Source organism: Cryptomeria japonica, chromosome 10 (assembly GCF_030272615.1).
Source record: "Cryptomeria japonica chromosome 10, Sugi_1.0, whole genome shotgun sequence".
NCBI classification, from domain to species: domain Eukaryota; kingdom Viridiplantae; phylum Streptophyta; class Pinopsida; order Cupressales; family Cupressaceae; genus Cryptomeria; species Cryptomeria japonica.
Window position 1 is genome coordinate 77,288,057 of NC_081414.1, and position 13,196 is coordinate 77,301,252.

A 13,196-nucleotide genomic window follows, 5' to 3' on the forward strand; every position below is an offset into this window, starting at 1 on the left:
TCCATACCAAAATCATATTGATTCTCATTTCCTTGCACTAATAACATAGTAGAATACGAGGCATTAACAACTAGATTACGAATTACAGTTCAGTGGAATTTCCAGGAACTTCATGTTTTTGGGGACTCTCAACTTGTAATTCATCAAGAAACTGATGACTACCAAACTAAGGATGAAAAAATAATGCCTTACAAAAGAATGGTGGATGACCTAAAACAACATTTCATGAAGTTAGACTTTGAGCAGATACCAAGAGAGAAGAATCGAGCCATAGATGCTATGGCTACCATTGCTTCATTGATTGATCTACCACGGAATGAAACCCGCTATGAGTTCTTGGTGGATAACCTTTTGGTTCCCTCATATGAGATCACTCCTACTAAGATGATATGTGTCGTTGGTCCTGATTCTTAGTTATATGGTCCCATTTTCACATACGTTCATAATAATACACTTCCTCTTGACTTATCCAAAAACAAACATCGCACTTTCATTCGCCAATCTGCTCGATAAGTCATTTTATCCGACATCCTATACCGTCGAGGTCTAGATGGCACTCTTCTTAGATGTTTAGAAAGGGATGAAGCTTAGATTGCATTACGCGAAGTTCATGAAGGGAGATGTGGTCCACATTCTAGTGGACATACCTTAGCCAAGAAGCTCATCAGGACTGGATATTACTGGCCCAATATGGAAAAAGACATATCAGTTTGTCAAGAAATATAAGCAGTGTCAACTTCATGGAGACCTCATTCATGCACCAGCACAAGAACTTCAACCAATTGCGACTCCTTGGCCCTTTTGTCAATGGGGACTCGATCTCATAGGCAAGATTCACCCTCCTTCCTCCAATGGCCACAAATTCATCATCACCACCACAGAGTATTTCACAAAATGGATCGAAGTCATGCCTCTTACACAAGTCACTAGAAAACAAATTGCTACATTCATTCTCAATTACATCATTTGTCGATATGGTATTCATGTTTCCATCATCACCGATAACGAGCATCCCTTCAAAAATCAGGATGTTCATGAACTTTGTGATCGCTTCCATATTACCCATCATTTCTCCACACCTTATTACCCCCAAGGCAATGGTCAAGCTGAGGCATCTAATAAAACCATTCTTAAAATCCTAAAAAAGACAGTCAATGATGTTGGTCACAATTGGCATATCCAACTTAATCCTGCACTTTGGGCTTACCGCACAAGCGTCCGCACACCTACATAAGCTACACCTTATTCACTTGTCTACGGCGCTGAAGCTATCTTGCCTATTGAGGTCGAGTTACCCTCTTTATGAGTCTCTTTGCAAAACATTATTAGTGATGAAGACTATAGGGTCTCTCGCTTACAGGAACTTGAACTATTGGATGAACGAAGACAAACTGCTTTTAATCAACTCAAGGCTTATCAATAACAGATGAGTCCTAGTTACAATCATAAAGTCAAGCCTCGCACATTTGAGGTAGGTGACTTAGTTCTCAAAGAAAATCCTAAAAATCAGCAAGACGGGGAGAAGAAGGGTAAATTCGAACCAAATTGGCTTGGTCCTTACATCATTACAGCAGCCTATGGATCTGGTGCATATTAGCTTTCAACTCCAGATGGTGAACCTTTGGAGGATCCTATCAATAGCATGCACCTTCATAGGTTTTACACATAGCTCTTCAGACTATCCTAATTTAAAAATACAAAAATATATATATATATATCAAAAATACAAAATAAAAAATCGTTACTTGGTGAAAACCTGGCAAATAGGCGCCTTGTGACACAAAAAAATTAAAAAATCAAAAAAAGTAAAGAAATAAATTCGTCCAATAGTGAAAATAACTTCGGTGGTGCCCTGGGCAAGTGCCATGGTGAAAACTGGGTCACTGGCGCCATGTGTAGAGACATTGCTCCTCCCTCCTTTAGGATTCACTTTCATCCTTTCACTTTGCACATACTCACGACCTATTCATTCATAACAAACTTACCCATTCCCATCATGGCTTGTTATTGATCTACCTAAGATTGGTTAGCCATTCATAATAAACCTCCCTTTTCACCCCTTTCCATTCATAATAAATCAGCTCTTATCTGTGGCTAAGGCAAATCCTACGTCTCGTGACGGGTGTGGAATTGAGAGCATCGCCTATTCTGAGGAGTACATTTTTTTCCAATTTTCTTCAGTCTATCCACGCACAATCCATAATAAAGCAACATTTGCATCGCCAATCCGCAATAAAGTTCCATCTTCTCCGCAATAAAGTATCAGTTGCATGGATTCATTCAGTGTCAGATGAGACACAATGGAAACAATGGGCTTCAACGAATCAAATCTTTCAACAGACTCAGACAACATTATGGTTCAGTGCTATCTATCCTTTTGTGAAAGTAAACATTGTGACCACAATCAAATAGACTTATACAAGTGACAAGAGACACTCAACTTGAGGACTACGGTGGATGTTGATGTCAAGTCTTGGTTTTCTTTTGACTTTTATCTTGTTGGTGACATGTCTTTTAGCTTTTTCGGGATGTCTCTGACTAGAGATTTTATCTCCAGGATGTCTTTGACTAGAAAGGCGAGGATGGGGTATCGTCACCTTTTTTTTTCTGTTGTCTATGGATTGTCTCTTAGTAATGCTATGACTTGTCCAAGGATATGAGGACAATGTGGGTCTATTATGAACTGGGGCATTCCTTGTTTGCGACTGTCTGATCTCCATGCAAACAAGTACAATGACTTTCTGGGTCAAACATATGCCTCAATTGTCATAACCTATTTTGCCATAATAAAGCTCAATGATGATAACGCACAAGAAGCTCTTTCACTTCCATATCTTCTATCTTCCATCCCCCTTTCTTGATGTACTTCCATCGTCCTTCTCGAGTCCGTGTAGCCTATTATCACATGACTGATTATAATGACACACCAAAAATATTTGCATTTGATGTAGTTGCACCTACATTACCACATATAAGCATTTCATACATACATATAGATATCACAATTGCATCACATCTTGCAAACAACACATGTTAGCACATCTTACATTTTTATCATGTAAATAGTTATTTGCATTATCATATTCATCTGCATTTCATACATTCACATTTGCATCCACATCATAAAATATATAAAACATAAAAAAATAAAAAATATTGCATTTCATCATATACATATTTGCATCCACATCATAAAACATATAGAAGCATCACATAGGTACATATGCATATAGTTGCCGCAAGGATGAATCTCATATATATATATATATATATATATATATATATATATATATATATATATATATATATATATATATATATATATATATATATATAATCATAAGTGTCATCATGCAATGATGTCAAAATCATATGGCTACAATCATCCAAAGGTGTCATCATACAAAATGGTACACAACTGATACATAAGGAGCCCTCTAAGGCTATGATGAGCTCCCTCCCTCGGAGCCGCCTGGCCTCAACGGAGTCTGAGCCCTGGAAGGACCCGCCCCAGGATCATCTCTCATGCCCCCTTTGTCTGGTGGTGGTGGAGGACCCATGACCCCACCACTCGATACCTGTCTCTTGTCCCTCCCTCTAGTGATCATCGCTATCTACGATGGTCTATGCAAGCTCGTAGCCCACTGATCTGGTGGCACCACTCCATACTACAGGTCTCTCTAGTAGGTTATCTCCTCCCCTGCCCGCACAACATAGGCGTGTCTGGCCCTTGTGTCCTTTGTTGCCTGTCTCCATGACTTCAGTGTTGTCTCAGCCTCTGTATAATGTTGGATAGCTTGATCCCTCTCCCGCTCAGTATCCCTCAATTGTCTCCTGAACCTATCCCTCTCCCGCTCAATGTCCCTTAGTTGTCTCTTGAGCCTATCCCTCTCCCACTCAAGATCCTGGATCTCATCTGCCTGTCCTTGGAAGATCTCCCTCGGCTCTAGTAACTCATCCTCCTCCTCTCCCCCTCACCCTGTCGATGTACCTATGGATGCACTTGTGGCTGCCCCTTTCCCTGTCCCTGTCCATGTACCTGTGGTTGCTCCTGTGGTTGCCCCTATCCCTGTCCCTGTCCCTCTACCTATTTGGAACCCTGTGTTGCTGGCACCTATAAAGGCAATCCGCCTCTATCCCTCACCATGTGAACCTACTGAGCCTACCTCTCCTCACCACCCTCCCTCCTTGGAGCCACTCTCCTCTCTCCTACTACACCCTGCCTCCTCTGTCGGCCTCTACCTCTGCCATCTCCATCATCATCCCCATCACCTCCGCCATCTCCATCTATCAGCTCCCCTGGATCCGTTAACCATGGAAATGGATGCTCTACCCAATATGCAGTATACTCTGCATCCATCCCTGCATCCTCTATCTCTAGCCACATATTCCAAGGCAAAGGAATCATCTCTACCAGCTACATCACTGCCTGATCATATGACAATAATGGCCTGAAGTGCACCTGATCTCTCACTGTCTGAGCATACATCCTGGAACCCCATGGCATCCATTGTATCCTATCGAACTGTCTACCATCCTATCCACCAATTGACTCTCAAGAACATATGGTGTTCGCCCAATCAGATACCTGCTCCGAAATGTATATGGTAGCTCCACTGCATCATCCTCCCACTCCTCGCACTCTCGGTACGACCTCCATACTACAGTGTCAATCTCATCAATGACCCTGCACCAGTACTCTAATCTCCCAATCTGTGGCTAAGACGTAATCATATCATACAGATACACAAAATTGAGCCCATGGCCCCTGCCTCTGTAATGAATCGGTCATGTCATTGGTAGATGCTCATATGCCCACACCTGCAACAGTGTAACTCTGCAGCCCAATCTTGTCGATCCATGGTATACAAACTAATGTATCTCATAGTACAAATGTGTCAATAGACACGGTCCCCATGCAAATCTGGTGTGTTATGTCACCAATGTCTCCAGTGTACCACCCCAGCCCACAGCCAATCCTTGTGTCGCCCTATCCAGACAGAGGAATCTATTGATCACTCTTGCCAACACTGCTGGTAGTGTTAATCCTGTCTGTGTCATGGTATCCCAAGCCACGTGTCCAGCCCTCATCTCTAGTCCCAGATCCTGGAACACTCGTCTCAGTGCATCCCTATCTCCATCTCGATCGTAGGGTACTAACTCCCCATCGATCGGTATCCTTAGAATCCTGTAAACATCCTCTAAGGTGATTGTCGTCTCACCCATCGGAAAATGAAACATACAAGTCTCTGAGTGCCATCTCTCAGCCAGCGCAGTCAGCAACCCCATGTTTGCCCGAAACTCAGGCACATACAAAATATGTCGCAGACCCATAGCCTGAACTGTTGCTCTCTCCTCAACTGTTAGCTTTGCTCGCAAACTCTGAGTCAACGGGAATCTCTCTCGTGACTCTAGCATAGGTAGATCCTCCTGCAGTCAAGCAAATCAATTGTGTCGATCATAGTGGCATTCCCTATTCATCACAAAATGATGCTTTTTATCCTAGTGCTTATGGCATTCTATCCTAGTAACACTCCATGTTCATCACAAAGTGTTGCTTTTTATCCTAGTGGCACTCCCTGTTCATCACAAAGTGTTGTTGATTATCCTAGTGGTACTCCTTGTTCATAACAAAGTACTACGTGTTTTGCACTCCTTGTTCATCACAAAGTGCTGCTCTTTTTAGTACTCCATGTTCATCAAAAAGTACTATGTCTTGGTAATCCCTATTCATCACAAATTGCCTCGATCTATCCTATCCTAGGGCCCCTGCTTGAGTGTATCCTCTTGAGTAGTTTCCTAATTGGCAGCATATGTTCTATCACAGAATTGTCAATCCTAGCCATATCTGCTATTCTAGTCTTCCCTAGAGGACCTGCTTGAGTGTATCCTCTCAGCAGCTTATCCAATCGACAGCGTATGTTCATCACAGAACTGTCGATTCAACCTAGAAGACATAAATGCACATTTATAACATAAATGCGCTTACATACTGCACATATGCGTCTACTCTTCACAGACGCGCCTGACATACATAGACGTGCCTCTTCTCTGCATAGATGCGCCCATATAGCATAAACGCGCCTGCACAATATAGACATGCTCGCATTTGACATAGACGCTATTGCATTCATAGACACGCCTAGCACAAACACATACGCGCATAGCCTACCCAGACGCGCCTGGCACTAGCACAGACGCGCCTTAGCATTTTTTACCCCTACTTGACATATCTAAAATGCATTAAATGCACTACCTAACATGCATTAATGACAATAATTAATGCGACAAAGTACAAGGAGGTTTTACGGTACTTACCGGCTCTCCTGCATCTACTGGCCTCTGAAATCGGCGAACGCGATCGAATCTATGCACCAATGCCATCGTTGCTGACTATTGTTGATCTATTCTCTCTCTGCACTCTGATCTCTTGGATGTGTGGATGACAATGAGGATGTTTTCCCCTCGTGGTCTATCTTATAGACTACCTTAGCCCTAGCCCTCGTTTCCTGAGTCAGTCTTCTTTATCCCGTGACTTTGTCAATCTATCCGGACAGTCCATTCTAGCCTTTCTTTCTTATCAAGAGATTGTCTACAATCTTTCCAGACATTTTCATCCAATCTCTCGAGGGGGCATATCATTCCCATCTTGGGGCAACTTTGTATCAGTTCATCTTATCTTCTTTGAAACAACGCGACAAGTCACATTGTCTCAAAGAGGGGCAAAATGCAGACACCTAAAATCATCCAATCTAATTAAATAAATATTTTATTTATTTAATTATCTTTAGCCTAATTCTTCTATTAATTAAATAAATCTTTATTTATTTAATTAATTCATTTATCCTCTTCTAGCCTTATTTCTCATTTAAATAAATACATTTATTTATTTAAATTATCCTTTTCCTAAATTAAATAAATATCTTATTTATTTAATTGATCCCTACTTCTTCTATTAATTAAATAGATCTTTATTTATTTAATTAATTCATTAACCTTTTCTACCTATGACACATGTAATTCATCTCTTAATTCCTACACTACCTACCCTCTCATTATTTTCTTATTTTCTCTACCTACCCTCTAATCATAGCCGACCATTTATCTTTTACACCTCTCAATCTTATCCCTCCATTTTTTATTGTGTCTTCTATATAAGGAGATGCTTCCTTCATTATTAATCCTAATGAAGCATCCTAGCATTCGAACTTTCATATGCGATCAAGCCTACTTGCAACCACATTTCCGTTCTTTGTTGAGCTCTTGTGCACACATAAAATCTGAGAGTAAATATATCAAGCAAGATCAATGGAGATAGGAAGAATGGAGATCCAAACCATATTGGACATGTGATGGTATAATCTTAATCCTCAAACCTAACCCTAATTACAATCCTAACCATAACCATAATCATAACCCTAACCATTGATGCTAACCCTAACCATGATATAAACCCTTATCCTAGCCATAATCCTAACCAAAACCCTAAACCCTAATTCAAACCATAATCCTTAAACCTAATGTTATTCAATCATTAGCCTAATTCTAACCCTAATTGAAATATAATATAAATCTTATCCATAATTTTATTGAATCGTAAGCCTAATTGTAACCCTAATATGAACCCTAACTATATTTAAAACTTTACCATAATCAAACACTAACCTTGATAATATCCTTAATCTAGACTTTATTGAACCCTAAACCATAACCTAACCGTAAACTTAAATATAACCCTAGAATTGAATTGCAACCATTACCTAATCCTAAGCATAACTCTAACTATAGAATTAAATCATAACTACAACTTCAACCTTAATCTTACCCTAATTGAACCTTGACCTAATCCTAATTGAATTTTATCCCAAACCCTAACCCTACCTAAACTTTAATCCTAATTTAAATATAAACCTAATGTAATTGAATCGTAAAGCTAATTTTGACCTTAATTGAACTCTTATGTGAACCCTAACTGTAATTAAAACTTTACTTTAATCAAATCCTAACCTTGAAAATTTCCCTAATCTAGACCTAATTGAAATCTAACCATAACCTGACCCTAAATTTAAATGCAACCCTACAACTAAGTCCTAACTACAACTTGAACCATAATCTAACCATAACTAAATCATAACCTAAACTTATTCCTAACCCTAATTAGACTCTAATCGTAATTAAACTCTAATTTTAATCTAACCTTTACCATAATCAAACCCTAATCATAATTGAACCCTAACTCTAATTAACTATAACCATAACCCTTAACTCTAATCCCTATAGTTGAATGCTAACCCTAACCTAACCCTAAAATTAACTATAACCATAGAAATAGACCCTATGTACAACTTCAACCTTAAACTAAACCTAATATGAACCCTAACCCTTATTGAATCCTAATCCTAATCCTAATTTAATACTAACCCTCACTATCACCATGCCTTATTCTAACCATAACTTTAATTAAACCTTAACTTTGAACTTAAAATCAAGCTTTATTAGATAATCCTAACCCTCACACCATGCTTTATCCTTAAACCTCAATTTAATAACATTAATAACATGATTTAATAACAATAATTGAAAAAATAATTTAAGATAACATAATTGAAAATAAATGATTGAAGCCTAATCAACAAATAATAAAATAAAGTTTTAAATTTAATCTAAAAAATATTTAATTTCCAAAAAAACATCTAATATTGTAAATTAAGCATGATTGAAAAAATAATTTAAAATAACATACTTGGAAAGGGTAGACGTCTTCTGAAAAAAAATTCAAAATCTTCACCCCTTTATAAAATTAGAAATATATGCCCCTTTATAATCTTCCTACTCGCTCCAAAATGCCACTTTATTTGACAAAAAAAAATGATTTTTTGCAAAAATAACTCTTATTATTTTCGCACTTGATTGTTTTGGTTTTTTTAATGGGAAAAATAACTCTTGTTTATATGTGGTTCAAGCGACCAGTCGCGTCAGCCCTCACAGTTCTGGCCGGAACGTTTTCGGTTGGAACGGTCTATGTGGAATGCCAAGTGGCAGCCACATCAACAAAAATGATGATTTTCTCAAACTTGTCACTTCTGCAACAAAATTCAATAGGTAAATTAAACTTTTTAAAAAAATAAAAAAATACCCTTTTGTAGATATTGAAGTCACGATTCTACTCATATAATTTTTTTAACATTTTGATTACATTTAATATATAAAAAATTAAAAATACTGCAACTAGGTATTCTTTTGTTCGATAACAGGCTGCTTTGAAAAACAAAAAAAAATATCGAATCACTTCAAAAAATTTGAAAAAAATATGGTTCACTAGAAGAGAGAGTCTTCTCCAAAAGGATATTTTTATTTTTTTGATTATCGTAAATTGAATAGACAAATTGTGGTGGGAGACAAAAACTATCAAATTCAGGTGTATTCGACTTCCAAATGCTAAAACAAAGAAAATATACTTCAAAAATTAATTTTTATTTTTTTCATGCATTGTATAAATATGTGATCTATAACGGATATCAAAATTGGAAAAAAAAGACGTTGATTTACATTTTCTTTGAGGTTGGAACTAAACCCCATGTTTTTTAGCATTTTTCAGCAATAAAAAATGGACTTTAAAGCTAAAAAAACATATAAATTATTGAAATTTTTTTTTTTGAAAAATAGTAGACTTAAACTTCAACAAATTTTACACATTTCATTAGTTTACATCATCTTCAAACTCAAAATGAAAATGACACTTTTATGGCGACGAAATTGAATAATTATTATTGTGTTAGCCTTTTTCCTTTGTAAAAGTGTAACACAGGTTTGTACTTTTACCCTATGTTCAGTGTACATTGCATAGTCAAATGTAGAATCCAAGTAAACTTAATTTCTTACTCTTCAGATCAATGCTCTTATTTCTTGAATGTTGTTTTTTCATTTTCTAAATTTTAAAAATTAGAGTTTAAGACAAATGATCTAAATGGATGAAATTTACAAATGTTTCATTTATTTAATTTAAAAAGTTTAAGAAAACAAATATTTATACATTTCATTAATCACATTTTTTTTTGTTAAGAACAAGGAAAAGTAGCTAGATATAACTTATTTACTATATGAGTAGATTAATTCTTATAAATTTACATACTTAAAATCTAACTAAATATTGAATTTGTAAAATACATTTAAACACTTTAATGAAATTGAGTATATATCCAACACTATTTAGTACTGAATTATATTATATTTTATTTCCTAATACTTGACTCAAATTCTCTATATATTAGCTAAGTGATTTCAAGCAATTAATGTTATCAAATCACGTTCATATGTACATTGCATATAGTCAAATGTATCTAATTGAAGTATACTTAATTTCTTACTTTTTATCAATGCTCCTAAATTCCTTGAGCCTTATTTTTTCATTTTCTAAATTATAAAAATTGGACTTGAAGTCAAATGATCTAAATGGATGAAATTTACACATGTTAAGTTTAAGAATGCAAAAAAATTTATACATTTCACTAATTACATTTTTTTTGCTAAGAACCGAGGAAAAGTAACTAGATATATAATCTTTTTAGTTCAAAGCACAAAATTTTGAAGATCTAAATATTTTTTGCAATGGGGAATAAGAGGACTGGATCAAGGTTGTATGATCGTAAAAGGGACGATAAGATGAAAGGTCATACAAAACCTAGTCAACAACAATCCGTTGTTGTTCACGATCAACCTGATGATGTTCAAGAAACATCTACTCAAGTACGAGATGATTTTTTTCTGGTATGAAAAATTTGATGGAAATGGATGAAGATAGTCTTTTCAATGAAATTCCATCTAAAGATATGATACTTGAAAGCACATTAAAATTGCATTGTAAGAAATTGTGGGATGATTATTTTAAAAATAAGTCTATTATTGGAAGAGCGCAATTATTTGCTAAGTTATTTAGGAAAAGGGAAATGAAACTTGTTTTGGAGTTGTTGGGTGTTGGTAATAAGAAAAGTTCTCCTGATACATTAGTAAAAGAAACTATAATTGAAAATTTATAAGAAGCATGGAATTGTAGTGACAACACAAGTCGAGGTGTTGATTTAAGTGTTGCACATAGAGCATTGATGACTATGGTTACTAATAAGGAATTGACTCGTAGAAAACAAGTTAATGCAATTTCTTAATTAATGCATGTATCTAGAAGAATTGTTCAAAGATACATTAGGAAGAGAAATATGTTGGATGAAAACATTGAAAAGAATTGGGTAAATATCTGTAGGGTTCCTAGAAAAGACAGAATTTCTGAAGATGTAAAAAGATAGGTCATTGATTATTGGACCAACCAATCTTGTTTTTCTTTCAATAGAAGGGACACTATACATATGATAGATGAAGATGGTAAAAAGATTACACATCCAAAACATTTCTTAGATACAACACAAAGTGAATTGTATGAAGCATTCGAGCAAGAATCTTCAGATGTAAAGATTTGCCAAAGGATGTTTGAGAGATTTTGTCCTTGCCTTGTATGCATAAATAAGGTACGTGAAACTTGTTGTTGTCAAAATCATGTTGAATTTCATCTACACTTGCAGTCATATAAGAAGTTCATGGCAATAATTAATCCAAATCTAGTCATTCCTACAAGTACAACACAATTTGTGAAGTCTATTTTATGTGATAAATTAGAAGATTCAAATGAGTTCAAAATACAATGTATAATTGGTGAATGCAATGATTGTGGATTTTGAGTAAGTTTTTGTTGTAAACTGAGAATATTGATATGCATGCACTAGTTATATGGAAGAGATTTGAATATGAGACATACCAAAGTAAGTCAGGAACTGAATCCAAAAACATTATGTTGAAAGAGAGTGAATTGCCCTACATTCAGTTTATAGATAGATTTCGTAATATGATATATCCACATATCCAACATTGTCATGGTGGAAGATGGCAAGCTAAACAGTTTCATGATTCAAAGAATTGCTTTTCACCAGGTTGTATTCTATCAATTGTAGATTTCTCTGAGAACTATACATTTAGTCCTCACACAGAAATTCAAAGTCAATATTATCATTCTGATCAAGTTGCAATATTTGTACAAGTTTTCTATAGACATGCACAATTTCATGTGGATGGTATAGAGAGTACTGAAAATGTACGCAATATCATCAAGGAGCTTCATTTCTATATCAATGATGATATGTGTCATGATAGGAGCTATACAACACATTGTTTTGGAATGTTTTTTGAAGATATTAAAGATCATGGGATAGAATGTACACAACATTGAGTTTGGTCAGATTTATGTGCCGGTAAGTACATTAGATTTGAAATTGATTATTTAAGTTGATTTTTTTATTATATATATTATTTGATTGTATATAACAGGTCAAAAGTTTAAATATATATATGTATGTTATTCACGTCAGGGCAATTTAAGTCTGCAAAAGCTTTTAACTAGTTATCCCTACAACATGCTCGACATAGCATAAAGTTTTTGTGGAACTTCTTTGAGAGTGGAAATGGAAAAGGAGAGCATGATGGAGTAGGAGCATGTGTGAAGCATGCACTTCGCCAACATGAACTTGCAGGTAAATTCTCTTCATATTTGTGTATAGATTTAATTCTCTTCATATTTGTGTACAGTTTTAATTCTCTTCATATTTGTGTATAGTTAGAACACATGAGTGACCCTTTAGGACCACAATAGACCCCTTGAGACACCATTTGGTCTTATGTGGTCCTAAAATAGGTACTAAGGGGTGCACATGTGTCGTAAGGGGCATTGTGTGGTCCTAAGGGGTCACCCATGTGTTAGAGCACATGTGTGACCCCTTAGGACCACATAAGACCCCTTTCGACACAATTTGGTCTTATGTGGTCCTAATAGGTCCTAAGGGGTGCACATGTGTCATAAGGGGCCATGTGTGGTCCTAAAGGGTCACCCATGTGTTAGAACACATGTGTGACCCCTTAGGACTGCATAAGACCCCTTTCGACACCATTTGGTCTTATGTGGTCTTAATAGGTGGTAAGGGGTGCACATGTGTCGTAAGGGGCCTTGTGTGGTCCTAAGGGGTCACCCATGTGTTAGAACACATGTGTGACCCCTTAGGACCACAAAAAACCCCTTGAGACACCATTTAGTCTTATGTGGTCCTAATAGGTGCTAAGGGGTGCACATGTGTCCTAAGGGGCCTTGTATGGTCCTA